The sequence below is a fragment of the Cupressus sempervirens genome, chromosome 8 (genome assembly GCF_028749045.1).
Source record: "Cupressus sempervirens isolate cs-2001-9-10 chromosome 8, ASM2874904v1, whole genome shotgun sequence".
NCBI classification, from domain to species: Eukaryota; Viridiplantae; Streptophyta; class Pinopsida; order Cupressales; family Cupressaceae; genus Cupressus; species Cupressus sempervirens.
In genome coordinates this window covers 449,023,475-449,036,948 of record NC_143125.1, presented here as the reverse complement: position 1 = coordinate 449,036,948, position 13,474 = coordinate 449,023,475, and positions in this window count along the sequence as shown.

Sequence of the window (13,474 nt, the reverse complement as noted above, 5' to 3'; positions counted from 1 at the left end):
AGAAGAACAAGGTGGTTTTGTTGCTGGCAGACAAATTTTGGATGGGGTGGTTATTGCTACTGAGGCTATTCACTCTATGGCTACTTCCAGGGAGAGAGCCATGTTTGTTAAGCTAGATATGGCTAAGGCCTACGATAGAGTTAAATGGAGCTTCCTAAGGAGTATTCTTCTTTCTTTTGGATTTAGCTCTGACTGGGTGAGTTGGATTATGAGTTGTGTTACTTCTGCCTCTTTTTTAGTTCTTATTAATGGTCAACCTTCTCAACTATTTGGTGCTTCTAGAGGCCTCTGCCAGGGTGACCCTCTCTTCCCATATCTATTCATCATCATGGCTGAAGGCTTGGGCAGATTCATTAAGCATCAGGTTTCCCAGAATTCTATTCAAGGCTGGCGGTGGGGTAATGGCTTACCTTCTCTTTCCCATCTTCAATTTGTTGATGATTCTGCTCTTGTTGGTCTTGCTAGGATCAAGGAAGCTGAAGCCTTTCGACATTCTTTGGATGTTTATTTGGCAGCTTCAGGCCAGAAAGTTAATGAGCACAAATCTTCCATTTACCTTTTTAACACTCCTGATTCTATTCAGCACAGGATTGTTGGTATCCTACGGTTTCAGATAGGATCACTTCCTTTGACTTATCTTGGCATCCCTATTGCTGTTTCCAGGCAGCCACGTCTCTTCTGGCAAAATTTGATTACCAAGCTTCAGGATAAGGTAAATCATTGGACTCATAGATGGCTTTCTACTGCTGCCCGGGTTACTCTTCTTCAAGCTGTTATCCAAGCTCTTCCTACTTATCGAAGCATGGTTCACGCTGCACCTATTTACTTTCTCAAGGAGTTTGATGCTCTTTCTCGACAATTCCTTTGGAGTGGTAATTTGCGTAGTACTAAATGGAGCCTGGTTAATTGGGCAACTGTTTGTAGGCCTAAAAAGGAGGGTGGTCTTGGTCTTCGATCTGCTCTATTGAGTAGTCAAGCTTTGGCTGCTAAACTTTATTGGCGATGGTGCTCTGGACAACATCAACTTTGGGCTCGTATTATCACTCATAAATATTTTCATGGTGCTGATCCTTGCTCTGTTTCTGCACTTCCTCTTGAAGGCCGTGGCTCAATGGTTTGGCATACTTTGAAGACAGGTGCGATGTTGGTAAAGAGGGGTCTGTTTTGGATATGTAAAGAAGGTTCTGAGGCTTTGTTTTGGTCTGATGCTTGGGATGGATTCTCTTCCATTTTATCCATATACCCTCATCTTCAGCCTCTTTGTGACTCTTTTCTTGCCGCTGGATGGGATAAAGTGGCTCATTACAAGACTCCTTATCAATTGGGACCTGTTGTTGGTAACAGATGGAAGCATTCTTCTGATTGGCCTCCTGGAGGTACAAACATGGATCGTTAGGAGCTTTCTCAAATTCTGGCCTCTAGAGAGTGTTCTTCTTTGCTTGGTCCAGATGTTTTGGCTTGGGGCGGTACCTTGTCTGGTAAATATCATGTCTTTGCTGGGTATCAGGAGATAACTAGACAATTATTTGGGGATGCTGAGGTCCCTTGGTCGAAGCAAGTTTGGAATAAAGTTTCTTGGTCCAAGTGCAATTTTTTCATGTGGCTAGTGGCCCACAACCGTTGTCTTACTTGGGATAATCTTTGTAAACGTGGATTTCAAGGCCCCTCTTATTGTGTTTTGTGTGGTAATGGAGAGGAGTCTATCTCCCATATGTTCTTCCATTGCTCCTATTCTACTCAGATATGGCACCTTTGGTGGAGCGCTTGGGGTTGCTCTTGTCGGCATGCTTCCTCTTTGCCTGAGTTTTGGGCCCGCTTGGGTACTGCTCCCTCCAAGTCTTCTTTTCTCCATGCTGCTTGGATTGCTGGCCCATCTTTCATGCTTTGGCATATTTGGTTGGAGAGGAATCGTCGCATATTCCAAGATGTTCGGCTTGGTGTTTTGCATCTTTGGTGAAAAATATCACATTCTCTTCAGGAAACTATTCTTGTGAAGTGTGAGCTTGATGGGGGTATGGATCCGGTTGATCTTGCTATCTGCAATCGCCTCAATTTTCATCTACAGGATGGGGCTGCAGCTCATAGGTTTCCTTCTATGTCTAGGCAGCTTCACCATCAGAGGAAGGGTCGGGTTAACCGGGATGGGCACTAGACTCCTCCTCCCTGTGGAGTTCTGAAAATTAACACTGATGGTTCTTCCCGTGGGAATCCTGGTCCAGCTGGTATTGGCGGAGTGGCTCGTTGTAGTTCTGGGGATGTTAAATTTTTCTTCTCAGTTCATAAGGGTGATTATACTAACAATCTCATGGAAGCTCAGGCTATTTTATATGCTATGGAACAGTGTTGCTTGCGGGGATGGAGTAAGATTATCTGTGAGTCTGATTCCCAGGTGGTGGTGAACATGCTTTCTTCGCAAGAGCTTGAGGATGTTAGTTGGCAGCTGGCCACTATTGTTAAGTAGATTTTTTTCTTCTCTTCCTCTTTTCAGTTCATTAGGTTCACGTATATTCCTCGTGAATGGAATAGAATTGCTGATTGTTTAGCCAAATGGGCATCTAGTCATGATCCAGGTTGGAATATTAGGGATAGGAGGCAACTGTCCTTTGAGATGGTGCAAGAATTTGATGATCTTGTTGCTCAGGATCGAGCTCCTTGTTGAGCTCTCCTTGTTGTATTTCTTTATGTCTTAATAAATTTTTACCCCTCTTTTTGCATATATTGCACATATTAAGCTAACTAATAATTAAATATAAAAGTAAAGGCAATTCTTCAATTACTTAGAATTAAAATATTAAGCAATTATATATTAATCCATTCACCTTTAAAACTCTCACGAAGCATTTAAAAGATTAAAATAGAGGGCTTCCAAACAATATTATCTTCACATGTTTACCATTTCACCTCTTCAAACATTAAACATTGGTAATACAAATACTTTGTCAGATTTGAAACTATCATGAAGCATTCATAAGATTCATTTAAATCAAATCACAAAGCATTACTAATACTCAATCACATTGAAAACTATCATGTCAAAACATGTGTTGAGACAACTTCAACATTTGGAGTCTCATTTTTAGCTAGGGGTGTTGTACTTTGTCGAATTTAGTTCTCATATGTAAGTAGATGTTCTTGTGCCCTTTTCAAACAAGTAAGAAACAAAGATCAATGTCTCCAACTTTATCTATGTAGCTCATATACCTTCTTCATTGAGGATTTTTATACAAAGTTCTTGCAATAGGCCAAAGGAATGTTTTGGTATGCAAGACATTATCTGAAATTTCTTTAAAAGGACATTAATTTCCTAATTACCCAAAATTATGGAGTCATTGAAACATTGCTATGTTGTTGCCTTTTTTATGAAGGGAATTATTGAATGGGCAAAGCATAAATACCCGATCTATGGTTATTGCAGTGATAGCAAGATAGTTAATGCTACTAGTATGGGCACATGGAGTATTCAAGAGAATTATGTGCTTTCAATAAACACGGCTAACATGTCATTTAGTTACACTTCAAAAAATGTTGCAAGTAATTCACATGACAAATAGGAGCCAAATTCTCACTAGTTTGACACTGTCAACAATGCCTCCAAAATGTTGTTTCCAACACATTATCAACAACCCAATAGGTAGGAACTTTGACGCTTGCATTCTTGTTAAAATGTCAAAATTGCTTATTTAGTGTTTTTGAAAAACATTCCAAGATATAAAGATGATTTGCAATTCTCATTCAAATGTCAAATTGAATCAATCATGTAAGACATATGAATAGATAAATCTGAGTAAACTATTATATACTAGCAGTTGTACGTTGATTGATTTGTCTTTATGAATACAAGGCAAAAAAATGACTATTTCAATTGAAGTTTTTGACAATATTACTTGCATTGAAAACATCTATGCATCTTATATGAGAGAATAACAAAAATTTAAAACTCCCCCTTTAGTAAATGGCCATGGTCAACAATTTAATGCCTTCTAGAATGAGAAAAATTATGACCTCACATTTATTTAAATTTGAATTAAAAAATGATTTGCTCCAATAAGTTGTATACATTTTAAATAAATGAGGACATCACAATATTAATAAAGATGTCATTTTTTGATGAAGACATAATTGTTGAATTATGGAAGATTAAAAAATTACAATGGAGATTTGATTCAAGTAAATTAAATACATTTTAAATAAATGAAAACATCACAATATCAATAAAGATGTTATTTTTTAAGGGAGACAATTATGATCCTCACCAATTTTTCAAACACTCTACAAGATGTTAGATAATGATGCACATAGTTGCATAAATGATGACTGAAATCAAGTTGTTAAAGGAAGCACCATATTTTGATAAATAATCATAAATATTCATTTCAATACTTTTGTATTAAAACAACCAAAAACAAGAAAGCTCTACATATAAAAACAACAACAAAAAAACCCATGTAAAAACAAGTTAAAACGTGACTAAAATAAAATGTATCATTTTAATAATTACGCCAAGAGGCATTCTATACAATCACAGCACAAATACCCAGCACGAGAATATGCCAAAAAAGATTTTTCATCAATAAAAAAGAATTGGGAGCAATTACAAACTTCCAAATTAAATATTAAAAAAGAATTCTCGAAATAATAGCTGGCTGAAATAATAGGAAGCCAAATGGAGGCCGAAATAATAGGGCTGAAATAATAGGGCCTGAAAAAGTAGGGCCCGAAAAAGTAGTACCCGAAAAATAGGGACCAAAAAATAGGGCCCGAAAAAATAGGGGTGAAATAATTTCAATATGATTTTTTTTTTGTTAAATATAATTTTGCATGCACATTCATGCTTTTTTTTGTGGGGAGTGGGGGAATTTGAAACAAATTCGTGGAATGTGAAGAGACGTCTGTTGGGGGATATAAGGAGCCTCTCAGAAGTTATAAAACCAAGGCTCCTCATTTCATTTTCATTTTGTGTTTTTGTAGGAAGGAAGAGGTGGAGGTTGTTGGAGGATTAGATTGGAGTTTTTGAATAGGAGTAGATTGAAGTTTTGGAGTAACATTTTTGCACGTGAGATTTCTATTTTTTATTTACATTTTCATTTGGATTTAGATGTAGATGTAAATTGAAATTCAAAATTAGTTATAATATTCTACTTTGATTTAGATTTCAATTTTAATTAATTTCATTTAGATTTAGAATTCTATTCATAACTATTTAGCCTTGCATTTAATAGTTTAGTCTTGCATGTTTGATTTAGATTTAGATTTGTATTCAAAATCTATTTGATTTATATATTTTATAATGCTTTTCATGTACATATTTTAAAAGTGCATGTTTCAAATTAGTTTTATATTTGCATGTTTCATATTAGTTTTAGATTTGCATATTTCAAAATAGTTTTGGTTTGCATGTTTTAGATTTGAATGTTTCACAATAGTTTTACATTTGCATGTTTCTAAGTATTTATATTTTCATGTTTCAAAGCATAATTTTATCATTAATCTGGATGAGAATGCCACCATATCAATACAATTTATATTTTATTAAAGTTAATGATTTATTTAAAGTAGATAAATCATATATTTAGTATATATTTTATCATTATTGAATTATAAAATAAAATAAAATTCTCGAAATAATAGCTAGCCAAAATAATATTAAGCCAAATGGATGCCAAAATAATAGGACCTGAAAAAATAAGGCCAAAAAAATAGAACCCAAGAAAATAGGGCTGAAATAACTTAATTAAAATTTTAAATATAAAACATTTTCTTTTTGTTAAATATATTTTTGCATGCACATTCAAGCTTATTTTTTGTGAGGAGTGGGAGAATTTGAAACAAATTTGTGGAATGTCAAAAGACATCTATTGGGGGATATAAAGGTTCTCTCATAAATTATAAAACAAATGCTCCTCATTTCATTTTCATTTTGTGTTTTTGCGAGGAAGAGATGGAGATTATTGGAGCAATTAGAGTTTTTGAATAGAAGTAGATTAAAGTTCCATATAGTTTAGCCTTGTATGTTTGATTTAGATTTAGAATTCAAGAACTATTTGATTTAGATATTTGATAATACATTTCTTTTGCAAATTTTTAATGTGAATGTTTCAATTTAGTTTTACATTTCCATGTTTTACATTAGTTTTAAATTTGCATATTTCAAAATACTTTTGGTTTCCATGTTTTAGATTTGTATGTTTCATAATAGTTTTATATTTGCATGTTTCAAAATATTTATATTTTAAATGTTTCATAATTAAATTTAATCGTTGATGTGGACAAGAAGGTCACCTTATCAATAAAATTTGTATTTTATTAAAGTTAGTGATTAACTTAAAATAAACGAATCATATATTTAGTTTATATTTTGTCATTATTTAATTAGATTATATATGTCTTTTATTTAAATATTTTTCATACTATATATAGATTTTTACTAATATTTATGTTTGTAATGTTTGAAAAGTGGAAGACAATGCCACCATATTTCAGACATTACAATCTAACTATTTCATTTGAAATAGTTTTGATTTTTATTTATGTTATTTTGAATATTATTCATTTGAAAGAATTTATGTTAACTATTAATACTTTTTCATTATGATTATTTCCATATGTTGATTTTTGTTTATAAGTTTGCAGGTTACTATTTGAGTTATGGATACCTCGAATAAAGAATCAAACATTATTGGATACTAGAGCCTAACTACTTCAATGATCTCAAATGATTTCTTCGAGATTGAGTTTGACAAATGCCTACAAATAATTAAAGAGGCGCACACAACTATAATTAAAGTTGTAGAGAAGCAATATTTCCAATTGACTATGTTGAGGAAATGGAAGAAATGCATATGGAAGATGCATAAAAAATTTTGTGTGACACATCTACAAAAGTGGATGGGTTTCCCTCAATGATGAAAGAAGTATTTCACAATCATTGTTCAAATAAAAGTCACAAAAGAATCCTAATCATTGAAGAATGTGACATGCATTTACACCATCACAGATATATTTTTTGTATATAGTTCATTCTTGTCTTCGGTTTCAAATTTTTACTTCTAATTAGTTGTATTGGCAATTTTATTTCCCCATTGTTCAATGTAATTTTCATGGAGAAGAGAACAAGACAAAATAAATTTATTGTTGTACGAATTTTTTTTTCAATGGATGTGGCTACTAAATATATTAATTAAGAAAGAAAATCATAAGTCTAAATAGATTTCTTAATGATAGGGAGATTTATTGATTACAATTCTTAATCATTGCAATAAAAATTGCATTAGCGTTATTAAAAATTCAACAATATATAATGTTCTCACATCATCATGGAGAAATAATTTTCATAAAATTGACTCTTATATATTCTTTCACACTTTTAACATCATCTGAATTGTTGTGTTGGGACTTATAACTTCCCTTTCATGAATTAATTTTTCCACTATTCGAGTCATTTGTATAACATATATCCCAAATTTTACCATAGTTGTACTCCAAATACTCCAACACTACACCTAAATCTCATACTTCCCTTAACCCTGTCCTTTATTTTAGTGTAACATTTAACCACTTATTAACCCTAACCATAACACCAAGTGTCATATAAATGAAATTGTAAACCTTGGATCCTAACTTTAACTCTTACTCTATATATGATTGTACTAATCATTTAGTAAATTATATACCTTAGCCTAACCCTATATGTACAAGTAACTCGAAATAATATTATATTTTTTATAAGTGATAATATGTATATACACACACCTAGAGAGAGAGAGAGAGAGAGAGAGAGAGAGAGAGAGAGAGAGAGAGCATACCTGTAGACAAGAAGGAGCTCATATTATGTTTCTTATAGAGGCATGTTTTATGTTGAGAGAGAGAAAAAGAGATTATGAGGTGTATCTGGAGAGCAAGCACACACACACACACACACACACACACACACATATAGAGAGAGAGAATACCTATAGAAAAGAAGGAGCTCATATTATGTTTCTTATAGAGGCATGTTTTATGTAGAGAGAGAGAAAAAGAGATTATGAGGTGTATCTAGAGAGCAAGCATATATATATATATATATATATATATATATATATATAGAGAGAGAGAGAGAGAGAGAGAGAGAGAGAGAGAGTAGGAGGAGTATCTAGAAAGTAGGGTCGGAGAGATAAGTGGGTGTATCTAGAGATTAGAGAGATAGATTAGGGGGCATTACTAGAGACTATAGAGAGAGAGGGTATATCTAGATAGTGGGGGGAGATATTAATGGATGTAGTTAGAGAGAGAGAGAGAGAGAGAGAGAGAGAGAGAGAGAGAGAGAGAGGGGGGGGGGGGGGGGGAGGGATTACATTATTAAAAAGGTTAATAACTTGTATCACAATAGCACTAATCATGGGCACTATAATAGAACTAACCCATATTAAAATTTAACTTGTCAATTATCCTAACACCAAGGTAAAGTGTAATAATACCACTAACATAAGCTATAATATGATTAGCAACCCAAAATTATCTTAACCTCAATAATAACACAAAACCTAACTCTAACTCTAACTCTAACTAGATAATTCTAATTTTAACCCTAACCCTAACCCTAACTCTAACTCTAACTCTAACTCTAACTCTATCTCTAACTTTAATTCTCCCCCTAACCCTAACCTTAATCCTTTATAATCCTAAATCTAATGCTAATTCTAACCCTAGCCCTAATTCTAGCCCTAACCCTAAGCCTTACTATAACTCTAATCCTAACTCTAATTCTAACTCTAATGCTAATTCTAACCCTAAATCTAAACCTAATTTTAACCCATATTCTAACTTTAACCCTAACTCTAACTCCAACTCTATCTCTAACCCTAACCCAACCCCTACCCCTAATTCTAACCCTAACTCTAACTCTAACTCTAACCCTAACTATAATTATAACTCTAACTCTAATTGTAACCCTAACACTAACCCTAACTCTAACCCTAATCCTACCCATAATCCTAATCCTAAAACTATATATAATGCTAATCCTAACCCTAACACTATATGTAACTCTAACTCTAATCCTAACCCTAATTCTAATCATAAACCCAATCCTAATTCTAACCCTAACTCCAACCTTAACCCTAAACCTAACCCTAACCCCAACTCTATCTCCAACTTTAACTCTAACTTGATCCCTAACTCTAACTCTAATTCTAACCCTAACCCTAATGCTAGCCTCAATTGTAGCCCCAATTCTAACCCTAACACTAACACTAACACTAACACTAAAACTAACACTAATAATAACCCTAACCCTAATGCTAACCCTAACTCTAACCATAACCCTAATTCTAACCCTACCTCTAACTCCAACTCTTGTGCTAATTGTAATTCTAACTCTAACTCTAGCTCAAATCCTACCTCTAAATATAACCCTATCCCTAACCCTAATTCTAACCCTAACTTTATTTGTAACCCTAATTCTAGCCCTAACCCTAATTGTTACCCTTACCCTAACTCTACCTCTAACTCAATCTATAACCCTAATTATATTTGTAACCTTAATTCTAACCCTAACCCTAATTCTAACTCTAATTCTACCCCTAATCCTAACCCGAACCTATATAACCCTAACTCTAACCCTAATTCTAACCCTAACCCCAATTCTAGCTCTAACCCTAACCTAATTCTAACCCTAACTATAACTTTGTTCCTAACTCTAACCCTAACTATAACTCCGACTCTAATGCTTACCCTAACCCTAACCCTAATTCTAACCCTAACTCTAACTCTAATGCTAATTCTAATCCTAACCCTAATTCTAATCCTAATTCTTACCCTAAATCTAACTCTAACTCTAACTCTAACCCTAACTCCAACTCTAACTTTAGCTCTAATTCTAACCCTACCCCTAATTCTAACCTAACTCTAACTCTGACTCTTTTTGTAACCCTAGCCCCAATATTAACCCTAACCCTAACTTTGACTATAAACCTACCCCTAATCCTAACCCTAACACTATATATAACTCTAACTCTAACACTAACCCTAATTCTAATCCTAATCCTAGCCCTAACTCTTACCCTAACCCTAAATCTAATTAGGTAACTTGAACCCTAACCCTAATGTAACCCTGACCACAACTCTATCTCTAACTTTAACTCTAACTCTAACTTGAACCCTAACTCTAACTCTAATTCTAACTCTAACTCTTATACTAACACTAACACTAACACTAACACTAACACTAACACTAACACTAACACTAACACTAACACTAGGACTACCTCTAATTTTAACTCTAACTCTAATTGTAACCCTAACCCTAATGCTAATCCTAACCATAACCCTAACACTAACCCTAACCCTAACCCTAACCCTAATGCTAATCCTAACCCTAACCATAACACTAACCCTAACCCTAACTCTAACACTAATTCTAATCCTAACCTTAATTCTAACCCTAAATATAACCCTAACTCTAACTCTAACTCTAACTCCAACCCTTATTCTAACTCTAATTCTAACTCTATCTCTAATCCTAACCCTAACTCTTATTCTAACCCTAACACTAACCCTAACTATATTTGTAATCCTAATTCTAACCCTCACCCTAATTCTTACCCTTACCCTAACCCTAACTCTATCTCTAATCCTAACTATATTTCTAACCCTAATTCTAACCCTAACCCTAATCCCAACTCTAACTCAAATTTTAAACCTAACCCTAACCCTAACTCTAACTCTAACTCTAACCCTGACTATAACTCTAACCCTGACCCTAACTCTAGCTCTAATTGTAAACCTAACCCTAACTCTAATTCAAACCCTATCCCTTACCCTAATTTTCATCCTAATGCTAACCCCAACTCTAACTCTAACCCTAACTCTAACCCTAACTCTAACCTTAACACTAACCCTAACCTTAATTCTAACCGTAACCCTAACCTTAACTCTAACTCTAACCTTAACCCTCATCTTAACACTAACCTTAACCATAAACATTAATTTGTCCCTAACTCTAACCCTAAATCTAACTCTACCATAATTGGACTCTAACCATAACCATAACCCTAACTTTAATCTTGGCTCAAAACTTTTTGCTAACCAAACTCTAGAACCTTAACCCTTACTCAAGCCCTAACCCTAACCCTAACCCTAACCTTGTCCCTACTATAACCCTAACCCTAACCATAATCATAAGTCTAACCCTAACCTTAACCATGAGCATAATTCTAACCCTAAACTTAACCATAAGCATAACTGTATCCCTAACTCTAACCCTAAATCTAACTCTACCATAATTAGACTCTAACCCTAACCCTAATCCTAACTTTAATCCTAACTAAAACCCTAACCCTAATCCTAAATCTAACCTTAACCCTGACTCAAACCCTAACCCTATCCCTACAATAACCCTAACTTGAGCCCTATAATAACCCTAACCCTAACCCTAATCATAACCATAACCCTAATCATAACCATAACCCTAACCCTAACCTTAACCATGAGCATAACTCTAACCTTAAATCTAACTCTACCATAATTGGACTCTAACCCTAACCCTAACCCTTACTTTAATCCTGACTCAAACCCTAACCTTGACTCTAACCTTAACCCTGACTCAAACCCTAACCCTAGCCTTACTATAACACTAATCCTAACCATAACCATAACTCTAACCCTAACCTTAACTATGAACATAACTCTAACCCTAACCTTAATCATAAACATAACTCTAATCCGAACCTTAACCATAACCATAACTCTAACCCTAACCTTAACCATAAACATAACTCTAACCCAAACCTTAACCATAACTCTAACAATAACCATAACCATAACTCTAACCCTAACCTCAACCATAACTCAAACCCTAACCCTAACTCTAGCCCTAACCCTAATGCTAACCCTAACCCTTATTCTATCCCTAAGGTTAACATTAACTGTAATGGTAACTTTGTCCCTAACCATATATCTATGTTTGACTAAAACATTTTACATTACAATATGCCAAAAATAAAATTACTTTTTTTAAACCATAATCCTACCCCTAACTCTAACCCTAAATATGACCCTAACTGTAAATCTAACTCTACCATAATTAGACTCTAATCCTAACCTTGATCCTTAATTTAACCTTCACTAAAACTGTAACCTAACCCTAACTCTAACCTTAACCCTGATTCAAAACTCTAACTCTAACCTTAACCCTTACTTTAATCTAAATGAAAACCATAGCCCTAACCCTAACCCTAACCTTAACCCCAACTCAAACCCTTACCCTAACCTTAACCCTGATGTAACTCTATATACAACCCTAACTCTAAATATAAACCTAACCTTAACCATCACCCTAAAACTAACCCTTTCTCTACCCCTTTCTCTAACTCTAACCGTAAATCTAATTTTAACCCTACCCATAATCCTAATTTTAACCCTAATTATAACCCTGATTTCAACTCTAACTCTAGCCCTTATTTGAGCTCCAATTCTAACTCTAGCTTTAACTCAAACCCTAACTCTAATTCTAATCCTAACCCTAACTATATTTGTAACCTAAACCCTTATTCTTACCCTCGCCCTTACCTTAACTCTAACCCTAACTCTAATTCTAACCCTAACTATATTTGTAACCCAAATTCTAACCCTAATCCTAACATTAACTCTAACTCTAATTCTAAACCTAACCCTAACAAGATTTGTAATCCTAAAAATAACCCTAGCCCTAACCCTAATGCTAATCCTGACTCTACTTGTAACTCTATTCCTAACCATAACTCAAACCCTAACAATAGCCCCAACCCTAACACTAACCCTAACCCTAACCCTAACTCTACTCTTCAATATAACATTTTACGTAACAATATGCTTAAAATAAAACTGAATTAAACTGATGCAAATAAACACCATATATAGAATTAAAAAATAAAATATTCAAGAATAATTTTATAGTAAGTTTACACTATTACATTTTTATAGTAAGTTTATACAATTCTATTTAAAAATAAATAAATAATTTAGCACTAACCTTTAAAAAATAGAAATTTTTTTAAAAATACTTTTCCTGTTGCGTCGCGATTGCCATTAGCTTATATATACCTCTATATATATTACGTTGAGAGTAATCGTTCTCGAGAGTTTTTAGACCCAGTCATCTTCTGGAATCTTTGCTATGGATGGTGTGTTGGAATCGAGCACTTCCTCATCGAGAAAATAATTTCTTTGAATCTTATTTTTTCTTTGCAAACTATATGCTACACTCACTTTATTCTTTTTCTGATTTAGGGATGACTGTAATTTGTTTTGAAGTTTCTTTGTTTGAAATCTACCCTATTTTATAGAACTTACCAAGTATTTTCTTCATTACATATTCCATTCTTCTTCTTCCCACGTAGCTCTTAACCTTCTCGTGTACAAAAAAACTTCTCTATTCTTTCATTTTTGCTAAAATCCACTTCTTTCTCTTTCATTCAACGTTTGATCACTCTCCATACATTGTAATTTTTCTCCATCT